At 36.2% G+C, this 25,820-nt stretch overlaps 1 long non-coding RNA gene across 1 annotated transcript; it reads right to left on the bottom strand.

Annotated features, from left to right (window-relative positions):
• Positions 1-3,668: 3,668 nt before the first annotated feature.
• Positions 3,669-9,413, bottom strand: LOC135413111 (uncharacterized). Its single transcript, XR_010430092.1, has 3 exons — positions 8,090-9,413; positions 6,652-6,810; positions 3,669-4,516 (listed from the first exon to the last, which is right to left on the bottom strand). It is a non-coding gene; the product is annotated as an uncharacterized LOC135413111 (long non-coding RNA).
• Between the last annotated feature and the right edge of the window lie 16,407 nt (positions 9,414-25,820).

The following is a 25,820-nucleotide window of genomic DNA, read 5'->3' as shown; positions in this document are numbered from 1 at the left end:
TGCTTTCTATTTACTACTTGATATTTACTTCATTACAGTAAATTGTTATATTAAGCTGTAATTTTACATTATATTAAATCCACATCTGTCAAGTAGCTGGCTTGATAGACATGACAGATGTGTGATTTGCATAAATGAAAAAATAAAAGAATTTAGTCCACAAAGAACAGAGTATTGTAAGGTTATTTTTGTAGTCAAGTGATGACCAGCTCTCCTGAAACAAGCATAATTTTTATCTCAGGCACCAGCAGACAGTTGGGCTAGATCTCTTACCCACAGCCATATAATCAGGTGATCTAGCCAAAATCATATTCAATGTCTCACAGGCACTACAGAAATAAAATAGTAATAATAAAAATAAAAGGTTGAGCTTTTATTTCTCTCAGAGAGAAGGTGAGTACTGCTTCCAGGTTCATGTCTGCCAAGTTCATGAGACACACATGAAGAGAAGCAGGTGCACAGACCAAAAAAAGTAGAAATTCCTTTTCCACCTTGCCACTGGTGCTATTGGTGCTACTATCAAGAACTAGTCTTCCCCTAGCAGACAAATAAAAGTTGCCTAAAAGTAATTTCAGCAGTGTTCCTTTATCTGCATTTTGAAGCACATTAGAATTTCTGTATTCAAATAATCAAAACCTCTTATGGCTTAAAAGATATGATTAACAACAAGGCATTGATAGCTGATGACTTAGAAAAATTTTCCCCTGTTTAAGACCACTATATTAACAACATTGGCTGCAGTCTTCAAAAAAACATTCCAATTGAAATAGAACTAGGAGCAGTTCTCCCATCTGATGTAAAGTTGTATTCTGTGTTAAGTCTTCAAGAGCTTGTGTGACAAATGGAACCAGGTAAATCAGCAAACATGTGAGGGTCTGCTAAAAAGACAAAAACCAAACCAGAAAAAGAAACAGGCCTTTATGCAACACTTTGACATATTACCAAATTACATTGTTTCACAAACTGATGTGAGCAAATTGTTAGGTGTATGGGCAAAGTGACGGGAGTCTCCTTCAGGTTTAGAAATTCAGTAAACTCTTCAGTAATGGTACTAAATCCCTGGGCTTACTTCCCACAGAGCAGGGAGCAGCAACAGCAGCCCAGCCTCTCACTGTGCTGAGAGTGCACCTCAGCTGTTTGACAAGAGCTGCCAGTGAGATGAGGAGGACAGCATTTTCTTTTCCTTAATTTCCAGCCTTTCTTCACCTCCTCACTACAGCTGCCAGCAGAAGGTGATAAATTACAGAACTGGATCCCTTGCCTAGCTAGAAGCCATGCTAGACCACCCACAGCCCTGCTTGAACCAATCCAGCAGCTGTCCATGTCAGAAGGCTGGATCACACCTAGGATGAGAAAGGAGCAGGTGCCAGCCAATAAATTCATGGAAACGATGTAATGTTATTGAGGGACAACAGTAGGGAACTGTTTTATTTAACTACACCTTGGGGGAGAGTGATCAATGTCCAACCAACATTTTACAGGCCAGATTTTCAGTTTGGTTTTAATAGGACTCCCCCCTCCTATTTTTTTTTACTCTCATGTACACATTTGAAACTTTGCCATTAAAACAAAGTAGTTAGACAATCACAGCCAAGTTCAAAGCAGCACCTTGGAATTTAGAGGTCTTACATGTCTGTATAAGCACTCAAGTCCCCCCACATCACAGAGATTTCAGAAATCTTTTTACTCATTTAAAACTCCTCCATTGCATTAACACCTTGTACAGTGCTGCTTTGGTGGATCTGGCAGCTACTCTTTTCTGCCCAAACCCATCCAATATCCAGACACTTGTCAAACCTCACCAATAGCTCCTAAAGGGTCTAATTTTCTATCCATGCTCTGTGTTTACCTAGCATATAAAGTTCAAATCAGAACCTGCTGGAAAATGAGGGAGTGACCAATTACTAAAAACATGACCAAAAAGTACAAGTCTTAAATTCAAGGCTTCTTCAGCCCGTGGAACTACATCAAGGGCTCTGAATTATTTATTTTGGTGAAAATATCATTAAACAAACTACCAGAATTTTACTAAGCCTTTTCAAACTCATTAGAGGAAGACCTTAACAGTTTTAATTATTAAGTCCAGTTGCACAAACAATGAGGGAAAATGTTTCCAGACAAGGCCCAAAGTGCAGCACCGCATCCCAAACCACTGATACCTCTTCTCCTTTGACAATATAGGGAAGAATGCTTCAGTTTCTTCAATCAAGACACAAAACTCTAATCTGCTATACCACTGGTTTATCACCAAATTCACAGTATATGAGGTCCTGAAAGCATAATTTTCAGCATATTTTAATATTACTTTATAGCTAGATGCTTTATTTTAAGACTATCAGGTTTTCCACAGTTATTGCTAATATATGGGTAACCTCCAGAAACATCAACTTACTCCCTGGTGTATTGCAAATAAACTTGTTCTGAGTGCACTACATTGGTTGTGCCCAGAGACATAAAGGCATCCTCCTTGTGATTCTTATTAGAACTTCAGTCTCAGACCACAGCTGCCAAAGCTTACTGGTTTTGCCTACACCCACTAGAAAAAAAAGCCAAACCAAAAGCCACACGTAAGAAAATCCAAAGCCACCCACTACACTTCGACTTCAATGAAGGTGTATTCTGTGGGGCATTCCCCAGCCTTGGTCCCCTAATTTCCAGGGGAAGCAGCGTTCCTGAAAAATGTCACACTTCCTTCCACCCAAATCCTCACACCCTTCATGCAGTATCCAGATTTGGAGGGCAAGGGGTTATAGAAGAGAGAATGATGCCCTTTTAAGACCCTCCCTTACATGGAAGAGGAATGTGATGTGGAATGTACCTAGGAGATTTTCCTTTAGTAATAACAGAATGTAAATTTTAATATAAAAACATTAAAAGACTCAAACTTCTTTCACAACAATTTACATCCAAGACAACATTCACCCCTTAAGCAGTTACCCAAGACTAACAAGGGTAAGGAATTAAGTACAATATGTGACAGTAGAACATGGTATTGATTCCTATGTTGAAATAAAATACAACGAAAGAGAGTACTAATTAAAGCATGAGAGAAAACTTTGAATCTGCAAAAAGTTACTGATACCTAAAAATTCATACACTTATGAATATGGATATTGGATATTTTCGAGAAATAAAAGATTAGAAAAAAATGCAGAGAACAAAGAAAAAGTCCTATCTCTATTTAAAATAGAAATGAAAACTGAAAGGAGATTAGTTGACCTCTACAGCACTCAAACTGCTTGAATTATTTCTATGCACAGACAATGCTAAGCATCCATGACAAAAGCATCCCAGCACAACTAAATAATTTATGGTACTGAGAGTGACAATAATGTGACTTTTATATAAAATAAGCAATTAGACTGCTCCTGATGAAAATAAAAGCAAAGTAAAACACCACAACCTGCTCTCTGCAGAAAACAAACAAACAAAAAAAAAAAAAAACCCAACAACAACAAATCTCCCAAAACCCAAAAAAAGCCCACAATAAACCATAAATCTCCATATCTAATAATATTGCAGTAAAAAGCTTCAATTCATGGTTTGTAATAATTGAATTCTGGCGTAAATAAGGTAGCTATTACCAAGTTAATAATTTTTTACTTAATACATATTTGTAAAGTTTGTGATTAAAAAGAAGTTATGTTGTTTCTAACAAGTTTGGTAGTTTGCATCATGCACTTTACAGATTCAGAAGTTTGTTCAATTAATACAGTGTGAATTGTGTGTCCTATGGTGGATCATCAAAAATTGTTATCATATGCTAGGATATTCCTTAGAGAAAAATTAGAATAAACTTAAAATACTGATCCAGTTAAAATACACATAAAGTCTTAAGCATTACTCCAAAGGAAGGTTATCTCCTAAGTGGAAATTCAGAATTAAATCCTGCAAATACTTGAGCAATGAGGTCAATAAACTACTAAGGACAGCTATTCAAATGCTTTAGGCAAAATGAGTAAAATGATGTGAGCCAGAAATATTTTACTGTGTGAACAACAGTTAATTCATTGAAATAAAAATAAAATTTAAAACTTACAATGTAAAGCACAGCTTGTAATTAGTTTAGTTGTTCCAGGTTGTTTCAACACATTTGCAATGGTTTGAAAAATCTTCCCCACAACTATAAAACAACCAAAAACCAAATGCAATTAGTAAAAGGAAGGCAAATCACCAAAAAGCACACACAAACCCCCTCACTTAGAAGACTATTTCAGGTCAACTTTGTAATGACATTAACTCTGGCTTCTTAAAGAGAATGAATGCAAACCTGATATTCAAGCTGCTGGAAAATAGTTCCTTCCACTTACAAAAAATATTCAAAAACAATGAAAGAGGTTAAGGAATGCTACTACCATAAACAGACATATATTTAATTAAAATAAGATTGTTCCCTTGTTCATGTTGCAGTACTACAACTCATTAGATCAGGAAATCAAAAGGCAACTTACCTGTCAGGAATGAAGGCAGCCCAATTTTCCTTGCCATGCATCACAAACAATTTCCATGGGCCTTACTATGAAAGACAAGTGACAGGGGCTTGGGATAATGGAGTTAATTTCCTTCAAATATTCTTTTTTTTAATATGGTTCAAAATACATTTTACCAGCAGCAGCATGGTTTTCTGTACATATTGAGTGGCAAAGAAGGGTTCAAGAAAGAAATTCTTTCTCTTTGTAACATATGCCTGGGCAAAACTAATTTCTATAGTAAGATAAGCAAAAGAATAATGATATGACAATTACTGTCCTTAAACTGTTAGGTTAGATTTCACTATTGCTTACTAATAAAGTCAACAAAGAGTACTGGAATACAATTTATGATGTGTCTGCTTTTAGAGATTGTTAACATCTTTGATTACACCTGAAGTCAGTGAGGTCTAAGATTACACAAAATGAGAAAATAACGATTAATTCCTGCAAATGCATTTGCAAGTACTCAGTACATCCCGACCAATTAAAGAGCAGTTAAACTGTGTTTGCAGACAAGTGTGTTTATGAACACCATAGGCTTAGATTATTTGGCTAAGGCACTGTAAGTATAAAACAATCCCACTCTATACATAATTTTCATCTTCATATAAAGTACATGCTTTATAAAAATTAGTTTAATACTTATAGATTAGTAATATTAAGAAATCAAGTCTGACAAAAAACATAGAAATCTCTGTATTGATTGTTCTGTCTGAAGATGTATGGCAAGCCTAAACAGAAATATTTCTTGTTCTGAAAAGCAGCTATAGAAATACACAAGTCATTATCCATGATGTTTTGCAATTAGTTCCAACTTGAGTAAGAGAAACACAAAAGAAAATACACTAATTGTTTCATCCTCTTGTGAATAAAATGCAAGAAAATACTGAAGATTGACATGAAATCATGAGGTTATTGGGTAAAACCTGGATATAATGTCAGTATTTTCTACTCTGCAGGTTAAACACTCAAAAATACGCAACTACACAACTATAATTTAAATTTTTCTGACATAAAATAGAAATCAAGAGGTCTTTCTATTCTCACTAGACTACAACACATACTGACATGTTAGAAACTGTTAAAATTTTCTGTTTATGTCAGATTAGAAAAGAACTTAGCATAAAGAAATGCACTGAAAAGAGGATTCCCTCATCCTACATATATCCCCTTTATTATCCTCATTGTATTATAAAAGTAATGTTAATTTTTCTGGAAGCAGTCATTAAGAACTATAGCAATTTCTTAACACAAACTCAAACTCAAAGTTTTTCTTAATTCAAGGAGTTACAAACTTCAGAAACTAAATACAATTCCCTGCTTTTTACTGTAAGAGATTTATGCTGAGCTCCCATAAAACATTTCAAACAAGAGAGGGGGAAAAATAGGGGACTGGAATTTATTTCAGAATCTGCAGAAATTTACAGAATTTACTCAGCAGATTATCTTTAGCAGAGTCCTCCCAGCATAAAGAGAAATAGTCCTGAAATTATATAAACTTTCACGTTAATATATTGTGTTATAACTTGAAAATTACTCATTACTAGAAAGCTCAGATAAGTTCCATTAAGGGTTTCAATTTCTGCAGGCTTTAATGTATTTCTCATACACATTCCAGAATAATGCTGGTCATAACTTTTTTCAGGCACTGACTCACAGAACTCTTGCTTTAACACTACCCGTGGCAGCATACATAACTGAAACCATACAAGAAACACTTGAGCAAAAATGCTCTGATTTTCATACTCTCCTCAACGCCACTACTAATTTTGTGTATCCTTGAAATAAAAATGTCTCTGAAGTCCCATTGATGGGGACTTAGCTCCCTTGTCTGCTGATCTGTAAAAGCTCACTAAATCACAAAATGAAACAGAAGTCTAAAGAGTCAGTAGATACAGAGACTGCCTCTAGGCCTCCTTCTGATCATGCATTACCTCCAGTGCTCCTGCTGACTTCTTGCCAGCTTCTCAATAGGTCTCCCTGTCAAACAAATGCCTTCTGGAAAAATAGGGTACCAGCAGGTCATTTTTCTTTAAACTTATTACTGCTGAATACATTAGCTCTGATGCATAAAAAGCTGTGGACAGTACTGTTTCTATAACTTGAGAGTATACTATGCTGAGGAAATGTGTTTTTTTAATAGAAATCCAAAACTTCTGAATACAATGGGTTGTCATACCCCTTCAAATCATAAATGGTAGTCAGCTTCCTCTGACTCCTGTTCTCCTTCTGCAAGTAAATGCAGCTCCACTTCTGCTTACATCTTCCACGATGACTATACTTAACTGCCTTTGTCCACCACATGAGCATAGTGCCACAAGACTTCTTAATGAGAACACTTTAAAAATAGAAAACAAGAACAATAAACCCCAAAGAAGAAAAAATCCCCAAAAAGCAGAATTTAGGGAAAGTATCACCATTAGTTTATCCTCTGACAGTATCTTTATGCCAACTGAAAAATACTTGGGTCTTTTCATTGCAGAGATGGAATGACATTATGAAATCTTGCCAAAGCAAAAAGATAATCCCAGGTCATCTAATTGAAACCACATGGTTCCCATAGGAACAGATCAGGCAAACAAATAATTTGGTGATGGACACAGCAGAAGAGCACAAACAGAACTGGGTAACTCAATGCTCAAGAAATGTTGTCTTGGTTGTAAAGGCAAGGTTTCCAGAACTTCTAATGTGAGGATATTCCAACAGCCTAACTGATAGAAAAAGTAACTTCTGAGTTTAATTTTTTTTCCAGAATTACTTAAAAAATTTCATTATAAGTGTGATGCATAAATAATCACAGATGTATTAGAACACCTTTACTAAAGGTGTTACTTTACATGTTTGTTTGATTTCTTCCCCACAGATTCTTGTTCCTTCAGACTGCTATGACAAAAACATTTATTCAGGAAAATCAGTTCATAGAGCAGTACTCTGTATAGGATCTCTTCTTCTATGCAGGTGATATCAGTTCAGCATGTGTCAGATCAACTGTGTACCTACTCTGTGCGCATAAAGTACAGGACTTTCAGATCTTGTATATTCTGCAAGCATCAAAATTACTCATAGAGCAGAGATTCATCCTAACAAGTACAGTTGATATTTACAGACTGTCACAACATGCTGAACTCCCAAGGAAATGTTCCCAGTTCATTTTGTCTGAAAACGATTTGGAGGAGGATGAATTGAGAGAGGAAGGACAGGATAAGTCCAGGAAGGACAGGATAAGTCCAGGACAACTTGGCTGTCATTTATATTACAGTTTTTCAGCCAAGTCAGTCTCTTAACATTAGCCTCTCTTAACATGAGATTTCTTTTTAGTTTTAATAAACTAATACAAAGTTTAAAGAAAATGGGGTTGTTTTGAATATTCTCTTCATTACTTTATCTGATTTATAAAATACTAGTAGGGGCTGAGAAATGCAAGTGAATCAGCAGTTCATAAATTTTAGGGATTCTTTCCTGATGACATACCTTTTTCTGAAAGAAGGGGAGCAGCATCTTCGTGAAATGGTTTATCCACCTACATAGTTCTGGCAAGTACAGCAAGCCCTTCTCAGGAAATCTGAGCATTAGTATGCTTTTCAGATATTCAAACCCTGCTGGATTTATGAACTTACCCTTATTAGCCCATTAGAAGCTCATTCAGCTCATCTTCTTCTTTCCTTCTTCTTCCTTCTGATCAATTCTGCTGAGAAAATAACAAAAGTTGCTTCTGACAACACCATCCACTCCAACCTGAGATGAAGCTGCCAACTAGAACTGGTGTAGAAAAGCAAGAGCATGGGCTGAAACTGGCAGTTTGATTTTTAAATGCTACTATCTGCAGTACTTCTGAAAAACTGAGCAGAAAGACAGTACAGTTCTCAGCATAAGCTGAGAAGAAAGATGGGACAGAGAAGATTTATTCTGTACCCATTTTAACGCTTCTGGACTGAAGCCCTAGAATTAGGACACTTACCTATAAAACAAAGAGGAAGCATCCATACAGACATCCTACAATAATAATAATAATAATAATAATAATAATAATAATAATAATAATAATAATAATAATGCAACGCAGTCCTTACAACTGGCAAGACTGTGTTCAATTGCTTCTTAGTCTGAAAGCAAATTGAAATTAATTCTCATCAACTTAGGATAAACTGACAAAACTATGCTCTGAGTTCCAGATAGCCTCCAACCAGTTTCACATAACTGTAAATATTGCTGTAAGGAATTATCTTCCTCTTAGAACAGATATGAACTATCCAAGGACCATAAATAGTATGTGAGGAAAGAACCAAAAATACTCCTCAAAAACTGTACTCAGAGCACCTAAAAGACATAGAAAGCTCAGAGGTAAATAGAGCAACAGCTGCAGAGTTGACTGCACAGACAAACATCTTGGATTCCAGTTAGCAGAGAATTTCAAAATCTGTTTTCATCAAGGTTATTAAGCATGTTCCTAAATACTCTGAAAAACACTAGGTAACACAATCAACACTAAGTTCAACAGACTAATTCCACAACCCAAGGTTTAACTCCTTCTCTCAGTAAGCTCACTGCAAAACCAAAACAAACCAATCAAAAAAACTCAAAAGAAACAAAAGTAAAAAGTTCAAATTATCACAATTTTCAGATCTTCCTATTCAGATTTCAGGCCAAGCCATGACTTAGGAAAAAATGAATTATTTCAACTTGCTGGAACTAGTTTTATCACAGTAATTTTTAATAATAAGAACTAGGCTTAGAATTAAAAAGGAATTATCATTTATATCATTAAGATATGAATCAATGTTGTTGTTGGTTTTTACCAATCTATTCCAATGGTGAAGGGTACTTACTGAAGTGAATTTTCTCCCTGCCTGAGTCAATATATATACGTAGTGGATGACCCTGGACAGATGCCAAGTACCCACTAAAGCCACTCTCTCACTCTCTCTCTGCAACTGGACAGAGTAGAAAGAAAAAAAAATAGCTAAGGATTCATGAGTAGAGATAAGAGCTGGGAGAGGTCAGTGACTGATTACCTTCATGGGCAAAACAGACTCAAAGTGGGGATAATACTTAAATTTATTACTAACAGCATAAGAGCCAAAGAGTGAGAAATAAAACAGTCTTAAAAACACCTTCCCCCCACCCCTCCTTCCTCCAGGGTTCTCCCTCCTCCCCCCCAGCAGTACAGGGGGGAGGGAATGGGGGTTATGGTCAGTCGTTGTTTCTGCCGCTGCTCAGGGAGAGGAGTCCTTTCCCTGCTCCTGTGGGGTCCCTCCCACAGGAGATGGACCTCTCCAGCATGAGTCCATCCCTTGGACAGCAGCTCTTCCCAAACTGCTGTCCCATGGGTCACTCCTCCATGGGGTGCAGTCCTTCAAGGATGAGCTGTACCAGCGTGGGTCCAGGAGTCACAGGAGACACAACTTCTACCTGGGAAAAACCTGCTCCAGTGTGGGCTTCCCTCTCCACAGGCTGCAGGCCCCAGCAGGACCCTGTTCCATCTTGGGCCTCCCACGGGGTCACAGCCTTCTTCATGCATCCACCTGATCCAGCATGGGCTCCTCCATGGGCTGCAGGGGGGTCTCTGCACCCCGATGGTCCTCCATGGGCTGCAGGGGCCTCAGCTCCGGTGCCTGGAGCACCTCCTGCCCCTTCTTCTGCACTGATCTTGGTGTCTACCTTGTTATTCCCATGTTCTCACTCCACTCTTCCCTGGCTGGAATTCTTTCTGCACAACAACCTTCTGTTCTTAAATATGTTATCACAGAGGCATTACTATCACTCCTGATTGGCTCGGCCTTGGCCAGCAGCAGGAAGTCCATCCTGGAGCTGGCTGGCATTGGCTCCACCGGACAGGGAAAGCTTCTAGCAGCTTCTAACAGAAGCCACCCCTGTAGCCCACCCCGCTACCAAAACCCAGCCACAGAAACCCACTACAATATATTAGAAGCACCTCTCACAAAAAAAAGTTCTAAGTAACAGGCAGGCAAAAAAATAAAATACCTGGAGGCAATGGGATAAAATGGGTAAAAGCAATCATTGTTAACATATAATTAAAACATCCATTGAAAATGAGATTTGAATGTAAAAAAACAATTTTTCTTCAGTTTTGTACATTATCTCCAAGTCTCCGTGTTCCCAGTCTGGCTTCGAATGATCAAAAGGTTGTTTTAAAACACTGAAGTGCTTCACCATTCAAGAATGTTTCTTTTTCCATTTTCATGCCAGCCAAAGCTATTTGGACTCAATTTTACTAAACTGCTAGCAATTAGAGCTGCATTTTTAGGTGAATAAATGTCTTACAAAACAGACGTCACCCAACTCTGTACAGAATACTGGCTTCAAATGTGAACCCTCTTCTACAGTACACAGGGCACCAATGGGCACTATGTACCCAGCCCATCAGACAGTCCCCCAGTCTGCTCCCAATTCAGATCACTCATGCTGTTCAGGGCCTAATTTAATTTCTTCTTACTGTTAGTGAATTTCACCCCAAATGAACTAAAAGCAGGCAATTTGTACACCTGTTAAGAGAGAGGCATGGTTAAATTTCATACAGTCTGGAGCAAGAAGCTATTGAAATGCATCAATAGTTAATGTTTAAAGTGACCAGAAGAAAGATACTCTAAATCAAAGAAGAAAACAAGTGGGAAATGAGTGTCACTTTCACAAATCCACTTAAGATAGACATTCATAGTATTTAAACTTAGAGGTGAAAGATGACTAGAATAAGTATTTGTGGGTTTCCCTCATTTTCCTTAAATTTGCCACCAATGTTTACTTTAGAATATTCCTGTTTAACTAAACTTCACAATAAACTGACTTTGTTCATCTATGAGATTTATGCATTTCTTCATGCTGCAATGACCTCATGTCACTATTGTGTATTTAGTGATAAGAAGGTCTCATTCCAGCAATAAAGCCATATGGAATACATTACTCAAAGGCCTATTAAGTAGAAAACATTCAGCACTTATTTACCACATCGAGGGAACAGAGTCCTTAAAAGGTTATTTAGACTATAGCATGGAGACTAAAATATACCCAGTGTCCCATTGATTTGACAGCTTGCCATAACTGTCTCATATAGTCTTAATTAGAACACAATACATATACACACATAATGTCTTCTGGGAAAACATTCCCAATTATGAAAAGCCACAAGAAGAACAGCACAGCTTTTGACAGCTGGAATGCACATATTGTCATAATCCTGCTGGATACCTACTGTAAGTGAAAGGTATGCATCTTCCTGAACCTCAGAAAAGTAATGTCAGATTGAATAAAAGTCAGTGTTGTAGGCCAATCCACCTGCGTGACACAGCTTTCTGATGACTCTGGCTTTTGCTGAGGGGGAGGAAGATTGTTTGCCATTTTTCTCTACCAATATAACTCATACATCTATTCAAATTAGAAACAGGATTTGCGGGAAGAAAAAGCTTTTCATGTCTTCATCTCTACTGAAAATATAACAGCTCCACCTTGAGGCAGGACCTAGTGAATGTCAAGGTGCAGTCAAGCTGAAGATGCATTACAGCCTACGGTCAGCCACAACCATCTAAAACATAGATTGACATTTCTCAGTGTCCCTTTCTGCTTATCTTCTTAGCATAACAGAAGGCATGTGTGTACATGGTTCATGAGTTTGGACAAATTTGCTGAAAAAAAAATTAAATATATATCAAATAGGTACCATTTTAACAGAACATCTCCCAGGGATGATGCAAGTCAAGCACAGCAAGGCCTGACAGAAATATTCTTTCAGGAACAGGAATTAGTCAAGCTTCTCTCCAAGTAGCACATACAATTAAATTTCAAACCATTAATTTCTTCATTATTGTATTCTTCCTAAATGAGGAGTAAAAGGATGAAGGCATTTCAATGTCTCATCTGAATTCAAATATTCTGAGTTAATCAACAATTTCAATACACGGCTAAGCAGTGCCAGTAAGTAATCTGTTCTTCAAGTATTAATGACATTATTTATTTTCGAATAGGTTATTTTAAAAACTTAAGTGCTAAATATCAACTTGCATATTCTTCAGGCTACTTCAGGAATTTTATTTTTAATGGACAATGTATCAGTATTCAGAACCTTTCTAGTAAATTCAAATTATGTCAGTTAGATTGGCAAGTCAAGACAGACATAAAACCTCTGTCGCATTTAAATGAATGTTGATTAGGGTACTGCGATAATTGATTATGGCATGTAAAACAGATTTGGTTGAAGACTATCAGTAAGTGAGAAGAGTATTTGCAGCAGGAACTCAGAGTCAGCTATACCTGTAGAACAAAACTATGACAGAACAATGGAAAAAAATCATCATTAATGGCGTTTGCAGCTATAAAGAGGACACACTGAGTGCCCTCAAGAGTCAACTTGAGTAAAGACTGGAATTAACTATTTGTGCTGGTTTTAGCTGGGATAGAGTGAATTTTCTTCACAGTAGCTAGCATGGGGCTCTGTTTTGGATATGTGCTGAAAACACTGTTGACAATACAAGGATGTTTCAGTTACTGCTGAGCAGTGCTTACTCACAGCCAAGGCATTCTCTGCTTCTCACAGCATCCCACCAGCAAGGAGGCTGCGGGTGCACAAAAAGCTGGGAGCTAACACATTTGGGACACCTGACCCCAACTGACCAAAGGGATATTCCATATGGCATCACAGTCAGCATACGAAGCTGAGGAAAGAAGAAATGGGAGGACATTCAAAGTGATGGCATTTATCTTCCCAGATAATCATTACACAAAATGGATCCCTGCTCTCCTGGACATGGCTGAACACCTGCCTGCCCATGGGAAGTAGGAAACAAATTCCTTGTTGTGCTTTGCTTGTGTGCACAGTTTTTGCTTTCCCTATTAAACTGTCTTTATCTCAACCCACAAATTTTCTTACTTTTACGCTTCCAATTCTCTCCACCATCCCACTGTGGGAGCAGGATGAGGGGGAGTGGAAGTGACTGTGTGGTGCTTAGTCGTTCACTAGGGTTAAACTGCAACATTATTCTGGAAAAAGCAGAAAGAAAAGCTATGGGGAACTGACAGGAAGACAACTTTGAAACTTGTTAAGAAAGTTAATTTGCAGGTAAGAAATAAGAGAGATGAAAAGAGGCTGAAAATTTGTCTTGCATGGGAGTTCTGCCATTAAGACTTAAGTAGACAATCTCACCCTTGGGATATGGGTATGACTCATTCCCTTAATTTTCAAGTGTATAGAAACCCTTCTCATGACCTTAGCAGCATTGACAAGAATTCTCTAAGACTGTAAGTACTGTAAAACAATTGACCCAATTTATATATTAATTTCATCTAATAATCATTGAAGAAAATGAGAAACTTCATTAAAAAGCCATTTTGCTAGTTCCAAGATGACAGGAATATCAAAGAAACTTTCAACTTGGATAAACAGGAGATAGTTCACTAATTTATTTAAGTGAAGATTAATATATAAATGTATTTATAAAATAAATTTATAAAATAAAAATGTATTTCAAGTCTCTTAATCTTTGGTAGCCCAAACTATGACTCTCTAAAAAGATGCAGGGTAAGCCTGTTGACTTTTTTTGCCAATTTCTAACTTTATTAAGGGAAACACAATGTTATCATGATGTGAAAATGCAGCACAAAAATAAGCATTTAGTATGATTTTAAAAATCTGTCAGCATCCATAATTTGCAATGCAATCCCCTTTATGGTTTATTAAAATTAGTGTTAGTAAAACTATTTTATTCTATACAGCTGAACAGCCTCATGTATATTTATGACTGCAACAGATGTTTCTACGGGCTCATTTAGATTGCTTTTCCTTACATTCCCCTCAACTGATGAGGTGCCCTTCTATGTTACAAGGAATTCCTTTTACATCAGAATGGTACAGCTGGCTAAAAACACCATCTGCACTCATAAATTCTTGGATTGTATTTAGCCACAATATACAGAACCTGAGAATGTCTGCTGAAAGCTGGAGATGAAGTTTTACATTATACTGGATGATATTTGCACACATTCAATTGTTAAGTCCCTAAATACTGTTTATGCTGTCAAAATAACTCAAAGTAGGATTTTACCAGCATTTGTTTTGTCGAGGCCATTTGGACCAACACACGTTCAACCTGTGATTTAAGCAATTTTTTTTCTATTTAATTTAGCTTGCTTTTTCTAAAGGGTACATGATAAACAAAAGGAAGAAACTTACTCTTCAAATCATTTTTTTTTAAGCTACGATTTTCAAAAACAGTTACATTGATAAATCCCATTAATACCACCTCAGTGCAGTGCAGCCCTAACCGACACTCTGGGCTCCCACTGCCTGGTAAACAGCATTCACAGCTTATTTCTAGAAATAGGTTTTAGGAGCCCTGATCCTCACAAGGCTCAGTTAATTCCACTGTTAAACATGCTACTATCTCAGTAGTACAGCCACTTAGCCAAAACATATTAAAATCTATTTCAACTTATCTTTTCACCCACAGGACTCACTTCGGCTAACTACTTTAGTTCCTCTAACTAAAACGGATCAAATGACACATTAATACTCCTTGACTGCTGCATTGGGCAGGGCACGTCTCAAGGATGAAGGACCACTGCCTCCCTAAGATCTTGCTTTATGGTGAACTTGCCACTGGTTGCCGCAAGAGAGGAGCCCCGAAAAAAAGATACAAGGACTCCTTGAAACAACATCTCAGCCTTGGCCATATTGATCACCATAACTGGTCTACTCTGGCCTCCAATAGGGAGGTCTGGAGACACACCATCTATAACGCTGCTGATGCTTTTGAGAAAGCACGCAGGATCACTCCTGAGGAGAAAAGACAATGCAGAAAGAATCGTGCCTTGCAGAATATACCAGCAAAGGAGTCTTTCTGCTGTGCCTTTTGCAACCAGACGTGCCTGTCTCGTACTGGCCTTTTTAGCCACCAGCACACTTGTAACAAACATGGGTAGAGACCTTCCCAAATCTTCGTTCGCGAAGCCCAGCCATGACTCCTTGACTACATGAGTCCAAGCACTTGTTTTCCCACTGCTTTTCCTCCACCTCAAACTAATTTATTTTGGAAACATAGCCAGTAAAGTTTTGCTTCTGTATCATTGAAATAAGGAAAAAAGTGTTTATGTAAGCAGTTGCAGTGAAACACTACACAAAATTTAAAAGACATTTAGACATATTTTTAATTGATCTGATATTGATTCATTATTGATCAACAGACAGAAGTTCAATCTGTAGCCTGAAAACTGCTTTACCTATATTTTAAGGAAGAAACAACTCATCCAAGAGAATTTGATATGTATAATTTTACCCTTACTTCTGCAAACAGGTTGTTCAAGCAGTTCTTCTCAAGTGACATTTGCACTAGTTTTTTGGATATCAAAAGTTTGCCACAAGAAGAGGAGATAAAGCAAGATGTTAAGAAGTTTGCTGCAGAACATATGGTTCTCTGACAACTTATAAAGATCACTCACATCACAAAATATTACTATTTTTTGAAGCCTTACTATGTTGCTAACTTTTTTGTAAATATTGCATCTGTTCTGCAGCTTCTGCACACGCAAAAAAGCTCCAAACTTCAAATATAATCATTAAAAAAAAAAATTGAGTAATTCTTCTATTCAAATGTTATACTGAATCACTTCAATGCTGTTATCTGGACTCAGAGGTCTGTATATTGCAGTTTTAATTTACCAGAGTTGTTAAAATTCCCTTTACTTCTTTAAACTAAGAAGAACTTTGAAAATGCAACACATGGATGATTCAGTGATTCACCTTTGCAATAATAGTCAGTTTTGAAGGAAGTACATGCCTGGAACTTACAGTTTCTAAATGCCCTATTACACCTCTGGTAGATAATAATTTATTACTAATATATTAATTTAAAAATTAATTTAAACCTTAATTTAATATCACAGAGAAGTGCAATTTCAGGAGGACCAATGTACCCACAGTTTTGTTTGTTGTTTTTTGTTTGCTTGAGTTTATTTTGGTTTTAGCAATTAACTGTACTGAGGCTGAAACCTTCAAGGGTATAACAACGTTTCATATTGAAGAGTCAGTTTTGCACTACTGAAATACACAGGAGTACTAGTTTGTCAGTTTAAAAAGACCCTATTTTCCATCCTGTTCCACTAAGGGGAGACTTTATAAATCAAAAACATCACATGTAGAACCAGAAGGAATAAATATGTATCAACAAGGCACTTACTTTCTTTTGTTCAGAAATGAAAAGCAGTTCTAGTAACATTCCTTTGGTTTGCTTTTCTTTAATAGCAGACTTGAATTTGGAAATTTCTGTAAGAAGAGAAATTTATTGCAATATTTAAACATTAAAAAAAAATTAAAAAAAGCTTCTCCAGAACTTTTGAAGGGGTTTACTTCTTATAAGCTGATGCCGTTCACATAACTTCTAAGTCAGTCCAGAATCTGACAGCTGTGCTTTGGTCACTGCTGGTCACTCACTTGAGATACAGGATTTCGTGTCAAATCATAAAGGGAAAAGAGCATAACTATCACATCTGTTTGGAGTTACACACCTCAGTAAAAGAAATGTGTCCTCAGACAGGGAATTACAGTGGTTTTGTTAATTCTAAGAGTCTGATCTACTTAAGAAAGTACTGTTGGTGAATAAGTGTCTGTCGAGGCTATCAAAACAAAGCAGAGTTAACATTAACATTTACAGCAGTGTCAAGATGTTGAGTCTACCTGTCAGATGGTAGTCTTGCCTAAGATGGATGCTTAAAACAAATCTCCTTGTTACCCAACCCCTTTTTAGGGTGGTGAAACAATCTACTTCTGAGCCAAGAACTGTCTATACCATACAACAATGGCATACCTTGCATTTTATTTCAGTAACCAAGAGAAACCAGACTACACTTTTGTTATAAAGCAGTTTCACTGTCAGCTTTGCAAAAATCGTTTCTAGCACAAATTCTACTTTCCAGAAATCAAGTGCTTGGAAAAAAAAAATCTAAAGAAAATAAATAAATAGAAGATTTCCATAAAATCTTTCAGAATGCCATTATCTCCAGAATACCTCCACTGAAAATATGTATTTAATTTTTGGGTCCAACAGCTTTGAGCCTGCCTTGTCCATCTCTCCATAAATATGGGTGACGATTTATTTAGCCATGTTACTTATGTACTGCCAGTTTGCTTGTACTGATTTTTGGGGACATTGGTATTATTCATAACAGCAACAGAATTATGAAAAAAGATTAATTTTCTTTTAAGAAATGCTATTTCACATATAGTGCTAAATCTAGAGATTATATGAGGAGGATTGCTCAATTCTGAGGTACTTAACAACTAGAATTCAGGCCACATATATATCACATGTTCAGAGGCTTGTATGGTCAATTTTATGCACTGTGAAAACCTTAAAAACATATTCCATTTGTGCCAAATTTAAGATTTTCTTCACATTCTGCTTACAGGTATGAAATAGGCCAAGAAACTGTAGTATAAAGAGTTCAACAGATTCTTTCTGGGTCCGCAAACAGACTGAATAAAGATATAATTCTTATCACAATAAATCTAGAACTTAATTATGACACACTGAAGACTTAGGTTCTAATCTCTGATAATTTTATTCAAAATGTGCAAAAAAAATTTGACACAATACAAAAGAACACAGGATGCAGAACAGGATGGATCTTCTAAACTGGAGTATATAATTATACTGATGGGGTTCAGACTAACAGCAACAAAAAAAAAGTGTGGTCAAGAAAATGATTACTATGTCACATTTCATGAGAACTTTCCTATGTATCCTCAAAGTCCATAAAATCTGAACGCCTCTTTGCTAGGAGCAGTTTCTTTTAAATTCAGGAGAATGCTGAAGCAGAGTTAGAATGGGAGACTGGTCTTGTTTTCAAACATCTCACTGATTTCAACAAAAGATGGTGCAATAAAAACAAACCAGAAATACTGCTTGCAGAATTGGTCTCATTAGCTCCAGATTTAAATGTGGAGTTAATTAGTTAAATTTATGAAAGGTCTTGAAATAATCAACTAAGATATTTTAAAAAATCAGAAAATAAGTTATTCTGAATAGAACTATCTATAGAAATATAAAAAAGATCTTGCCCTAATATTCAGCATATGAAAACATTATTAAAATAATAATATTAAAAACACAGCATTAGAGGAAGAATAATTATTGAATAATATTGGATAATATTTTAATATTTATCGTGTACCTTAGTATTTTATTTAAAGCTTCTGTAAGAGAAAAAACAAGCCTGAAAGAGAATGTGTACATCCTTACTGGATTACTAGAGCCTCAGCACATTATTGTGGATATCCAGGCAACCATTTACCTGCTGCTATCAAAAGAGAAAAGAACAGTTACCTTGGCAACTGCTGTATCTCATATTACACTGTGTTACTTCCAAGACAAAAACATAGCTTTAGGAGAGAGTTGTGAAGGACATTTGGCTTTTCAGTTTTCAATGGCAATGTCCTCAGGGACATCAGAGCAGACTTATAAAGCTATCCTAATTCTCAATTAGAAAATAAATGCATTTTCATTATATGAAATGCAATGACAACTAGGTACAGTCTCCATTTTAGTAAATATACGGACCATAAAAGTTGTAGGGAGGATTTTATTCTGTTTACCTTTAATTTACATAGGGAAAAACTATTAATCAGATTCCTCAGGAGATTCATGTAATACCACATGTGTTTTATAAAAAGGAATATAGATGTGTACTATGTGGCATCACTTAGTGACTGCATCACCCACGCACATCAGATATGAGATAGAACTGCTGAGATTTTAAAGAGTTTCACAAAGCATATTTGTTTTATTACTAAATATGCAGGACTTCCAAAGGAGAACAACAGTTTTACAGAGAGTCTGATGAAATTAAGAAACCAAGAAGTTCATTTTAAAATGGTCTGAAAAGGTCACAATTATTATGAAAAAAAAAAAAATTAACATTCTTAGCATGGGAAGCCTCTGTACTTCTACATATACTATACCTTACATTACAAGACTGGCACCCATAAGCCTAACTAAAATTTCCATTCCAGACATTGACAGAGCTTTTAAAAAGTGATTTAAATAACAGGTTACATTGGTGTTATTCAAGTTATTTCATCCTAATGTTTTCTTAGTTTATGAGAATCTTAGCCTGAAACTATTTAAACTCATCTTAAGGAAAACAAAACAAAAACCCTTCACCTCCCTCAACCTTTCCATCATATAAATATATCAAAACTAGAGACAGTGGATTAATCGGAATGTTTTGGTTTCATTTTAGATGTTTTCATGCATATATGCATGTTTTAGATCTGGAGACCTTAGGTACTGTTTTCCATTTACATAGTATGACACAATCTTCTAAGTTTCTCTGAAATCACATGTAATCTAAAATAAGACCTCTCTTACCTTCCTAATTGACCACTGCACATTCTCATTATCTGTTCACAACACAAGACCTTAAAAAACAGAGTCATAAATAAACTTTTCCATAAAACTATTACAAGTCAGTGTATCATCATCTTTTACGATCTTGCCTAGATATCAGAAATTCTGGGGGGTTTTGACTCCCACTGATTTGAAGTAGGGATGCACTTCTCCCACGTCCCAGATTACTGACCTATTTTTTGGATATTTCTAAGTAAAACTTTGTTTCTTACATGTCTAGACATGTTCTACTTTATATAAATAGTATAGTTCAAATTATTGTGCTTTTACACAGAAAATAAATACTCTTGTTTTATTATGTTTGCTATAGCTTATTAGTGTTTCTTTTCTGGTTTTCTTTTAGTCTATGGATAAAATACCAAAGAGGTTTATGATTCATGCAATTCCCTGAATAGGGAGCTAGTTTTCAGTGTTATTACCTACTACTTTTATTATTACTCTTACACTGGCTTTATTCTTCTGTTATACTAGACAAGCCCCTGAAAATAGCAGCCACTATTTGCAGTACTGCACAAGTAACATAGTTGGAGGCAGGAGAACACCTCATGCCCAAGTTGGTGAGAAACAAAAGATAAAAATCAAAGATTTTATAGCCTGTGAAATTATTTTCAGTTTCTCTTTACAGTGCCTTTTATCTACAGTCTTGTGTTTTGCTGTGATTAGAGGTTAGTTCTCTTTTACTGTCCTGTCAACCCTTGCTGGAACCTTGGTGTGTTGGCAGCTACTGCAGGAGGCCATGCCAACATGAAGTAAGGTCAAAAGCAGGCTTTTTTTGAACAGTTCTTTCCAACAAAGACTTATTCCATGCCATAATTTTGAGCAGATATTCTTCATATGACAAACTAGAAGGATCAACCAGGACCTTAGCACTGCTTGCAACAGCAGACTATATTTGAGAGTATTAACAACAAATTATTTCATACTACATCTACTTACTAGGAGCATATTAAAGTTTGTATTAATCCTTTCACTCAGAACTGGTATTATCAGTATTGCACTAATTTCTAGTTGTACAACCTTCCCAGTTCCATAAGGACACTTCTAACATACAGACAGAACTTTAGAAAAAGAGAATCACCTTCATAAAGGATTAAAAATTAGGAATATGAGTTAACATCTGTATATTTTATCTTGCTATACCCTTAGATGAAAGAGGACTGTTTATTTCCACACCACACTACGTGCTTTAGCTTTCTTTGAAAGAACAGAGCTACTTCTCAGTTTTTAAAGAAAAGAAGACCCCCATGCACAAAATCCCTCCTGTATTAAGTTAAAAGATTATTCAAAAGACCGCAGTTGTCCAACAGTCAGACCAAGATTTCCCAGGCTAGATTGAGGAGAGGTAATACAGCAATCCTACAGCTCTTTAAAGGTCTAATGCATACACCTTACACACATTAGTATAGTTATGCCTATTTTATGAGCACGTTAACTACAGCACATAGAAATTAAGCATCTGTCCCATCACTGTTCTGTCATTAGAGTAAGAGTAAAGAGAACCTACATGCTCTACATTTCAATCTCATACTTTACTAAGCCATACTTCATCTGATTGTAGTATTATTAGTTGCTCTGCTTCACACAATCATAGATGACAAAGGATTCAAAATCAAATCTAAAGTTATTATATACAAATGATACCACAAAACTCAATTTTAACTTCATTGAAGTAAGAAAATAGCTGACAACAGGAGCCATCCAGTCTGATGTGTCTTTTAATCTCCATAAATGCATTAAATAATCAGAAACCAGCCTTAGGGCTGCTGCTACATTAAGTGATTCAATGAAGGATATAGATATTTCTGATACTGACAAGAGCTAACACTTAAATGCAAGACTGCAGAGCTAAAAAGTAAACAATAATTCATGAAATTAATTGAAATAAAAATGTTCAAGGCTGAAAGAACATGATTAAGAGTACATGGAATGATAAGCAGCATTTAAAAAAGAAAAATTAGGTCCGTTTTTACCACAGCGTAAAGCAAGGACAGCACGATATTACTAGTGCCATTATGTTCCCAAATACTTTCCAGTTCTGAAATAATTTTAGCAACCAATGGAACATATAGTACCTGCAAGTTATGATCAACTGGCAAACTATAAAAAATTATTTTTAAGAGTTTTGTTTTGGTTTTAGGAAAAATCTAGTAGCCACTAATTTTGGAAAATATTACTTAGTTAATTGCAAGTCATTCAACATTCGCTTAATTATTCCATGCTGCATGTTTCTCCAAAAGACTAGAATCAACCTCTGCTGAGGAGGAAAATATTACTATTTCCATATCCTTTAGCTTGGACCCTTTGAAAGTCACATCTAAATATCCCAAGTTGATGGCTTCAGAATGTAACTTTCACGATGCAAAGTGTTGCCACTTATTACACGCAAAGTTCTTATTAAACACAAAGTGTTACCACATTCAAGTGTTCCTATTTTCCTCCTAAACTAATCACACTCCTTGCAAGTTTCACATAAACTGCATTTGTTGTTGGTCACCTCCAATAAAGAGTCAAATGTATGTCCTTTCTTTGTGTATTTTCTTTGATAGCTTTTTGTGTGATTTTTAATAGCACTGGCCTATCAAGAAAGTGGCTCAGCCTCAGTGGTAGCAGTGCTTCAAATTCATCAACAGAACAAAAAGCAGCTCTTTGTCTGTAGAAAACAAAATAGTTTTTTCTCGATAAACCTATTCATTAAAACTGTTTTGAACTTCAATCAGTTTTACAGTATTCTCCAATTTCCCTGTCTCTTGCATAGATACCTGTGGGGCCAGTCTCAGATGTCACAAGTCAATTAAAAATATACTTTTAAGCTGAAGAAAAGTATACTTCTAAACCTGAAGCAAAGACAGGAATATTTTTAATTGGCTTATACTAAGTTCCTTATTTTCAAGCTATTTGGAGCTTTGCAAAAATACCATTGCTGAATATCCATTCTAATTTAATTTATGGCCTGAAGAAGATATGAGATGAGGTAATTGAGGTGCTACTGTTTCAGTATTGTTGGGCTTCTTGTCAATAAAGCCATATTTTTGTTTTCCTCACCAAAAAAAGTATAATAGATTTGCCTTAAAAATGTTCAGAGGCACTGTCCCACAGGCTCTTCCAAATATCTGTACTTGTACATCATATACTATACATAAAATTAGGTGACACACTTTAGGGGTATCTCTTAGCAAGAACGAAGTGCTTACTCAGTTTTCAAAAATCTGGAGAACACTACTTTAGGAAGAAATTAAGAGTTATTTCTTTCTTGCTGAGATTCTTCAAAAAATAAGAACTTTTTTCCTCCTCAAGTGTTAATCACTTTCTTCTCTTAATTGACACTTTAGGTCACAATTCTGTTTGGCACCCTCTAATCATTTCTACAATAGACAGTTATGGTATCACAGAGGTATAACTTTTCAGTGAACAATAAAGCAGTCTATTTGAACTCCTCTAGTTCTGTGCTCATTCTAATATTTCTGATGATTACCAAAGATAAATAGAAAGCCAGTTCTTACATCACAGGGCAGTTTACAGGTTTCAGAAACAAACACTGTTAGCTGAGTTGGCAATCTTAGCCTCACTGCAGAGCAACTAGGAGTTCTACTTACCTACGCTTACAAAACCCATGTTCAGCACAGTTCTGGGATACAAAGGAACACTGCCAGAAGTTTTGATTTATACCAGCTGTGCACTGGCCTGCTAGGATTGTCACTCAGGTTTAAAATAAAACAAAACAAAAAACCTCCAGCAATAAACCTTGTTTAGTTATGTCCTGGTTCCAGCCAGGACAGAGTTAATTTTTTGCAGTAGCCGTGATGGGGTGTGGCTAAGACACAGAGGTTATTCTATACCACCTCACATCATCTGAGAGAAAATGTGCTGGGGAAGAGCAGATCAGTATTGTCACGTACTTTCTGTGTAAATTGTTTCTTCATCTTATACCTTTTGTTATTAATATTGTTGATATTACTGTTTGTTTTCTTATCTCATTGCTGTTTCCAGTAAATTCTTCTTGTCTCAACCCATGATCTTTGCCTTTTGTGCTTGTAATTGGAGGTAGAAGGGGGATGTGAGTGGCAGCGTGGTTTTAGTGGAACTAGTGTATTGGAGAATACCATTCCTAAACTACGACAAGGTAATATTTTAATTTTTAAGCAAGAAAAGGTAAAATATACATATTAAGGCAAATACCACATAAAATTCAAAAAATCCCCAAATCTTTCAACCAGCATCCAGGGTTTTTTTTCCCTTCAACACTCCAGTCTTGTGCAGCATTTATGAGATAGAGCATGATTCTCACAGGTGCATATATACATGGGATTTTATCAAAATCTGACCAGATTTCATTCTAAATTGTGCTGGAATAGTCACTTTATGTTCCAAACGAAAACAGCAGCAGTGCAGTTACCTTGTAATTACTTTTTCCAACACTAAACCTAAAACCAAGCTATTCATATCAAACCCTTCCATTACTCCCCAGAAAACATGCTGGAGCTGTTACACCAGTTTCTGTGTAATAAAGGTCATTATCACAGCTCTGCATCTTTGAAACATTAACCAGAAGTAGAAAAAAGATGGTGAGCAGTATTAAAATCTGCTATTTAAAAAATAATGTTTCCAAATAGATTGCAGGGCTTGGATTATGTCTGATAGTTCTAACAGCTTTCAGCAACTGATTCATAATGCCACCAACACTTTCACTGCACAGGAGCTGAAAATGGACAGGTTGTTCTGTTCCATTTTGGCTCATTGAGGAATTTTTGCTGATGAGAATGTTGAACCCAAACCATTGTTTTAATTGATTCAATGCTCAAAGGAGAAGCATCCCTACTAGATTATTCCTACTTGCCCCATAACTTTCAGCTGTGCACCTGTAACAGTTGAATCCCAACCTGTTCCCTCATATCATAGTTAGGCTGAAGCAAAAATACCACATCAATTATTTTCTGCATTTTTTTCCACAACACATGGGATTTCAGGCCACAGTTGAAACAAGGGGTTCTCAAAAGTACAAAAACATACTGCTTTTTCTCCACTTACTGTCTCTTTAAATTTTTCTACATTGTCTTAAATTAAGGTGTGATATAGAAAGGACACCAAGATGTTGATAACATCTGGACAGCACACAGCCTGGGCAGCACTTGGAAGAATATTCTATGAAGTATATTGAATCTAAAGAATCTAGTGTTAGTGAATCACATACCCCCAAAAAATTCAGGTGCCAACAGCACACTGCTTTTGCATTTTTTTCTGAGGATCTCCAGTCTATTTTTCACTGTTCATATTCTTATGTGAAAACCTTAAACATATACTTTACTTAAGCCTTAGATCTGCTACAGTAAATTGTATGCCCCACAGCACACAAAAGTTCTCCAGCATCAGGAAGAGAAGGAGCAGTACAAACACATTCTGAAAAGAAACTGTTATTGTGACAACAGACTGAAAGTCTTTGAGACCATGTAGGTAAACTATCAATCCCACTGTTGTTACATATTATGTATTGCACAATATAAGACCATTCAAGCAAACCTTCCAATCAAGAATAAACACTTCAGCTTATCAAGGTTTTCACTATAGCTCACAGCTTTTTGGGGGATATTTTTCTTCCCCCTTAAGCAAAAACACACAGTAACTTTAGGTTAGGTTTATCTCTCAAGTCTCCCTTTCCAATGACTACTTCTATCCTTAATCCATTTTTCACATTACCAGGTTAACAGAAGTACAGTCTTCACGAAGCATGCAATTATCACCTTTCCAAAGAGGAGCCAGAGGTGTATCCATGATGTGCAAAGGTGAAGAGCCCAGCCCAGGTCAATGGATGTTGCACTGGGTGCTAAGCCTACTATGCACCAAAACAGCTAAATTCTCAAAATTGAATTCATGTTGTTTCTCTCACTTTATATGAAGTTCGATTAGAAATTCAGTGAAACTTAAGAACATAAAGTGAACCAATACA

Source organism: Pseudopipra pipra, chromosome 4, assembly GCF_036250125.1.
Source record: "Pseudopipra pipra isolate bDixPip1 chromosome 4, bDixPip1.hap1, whole genome shotgun sequence".
Lineage (NCBI taxonomy): Eukaryota > Metazoa > Chordata > Aves > Passeriformes > Pipridae > Pseudopipra > Pseudopipra pipra.
The sequence above is the reverse complement of the archived record's forward strand: the minus strand, read 5'-3'. Positions and strand labels throughout refer to the sequence as shown.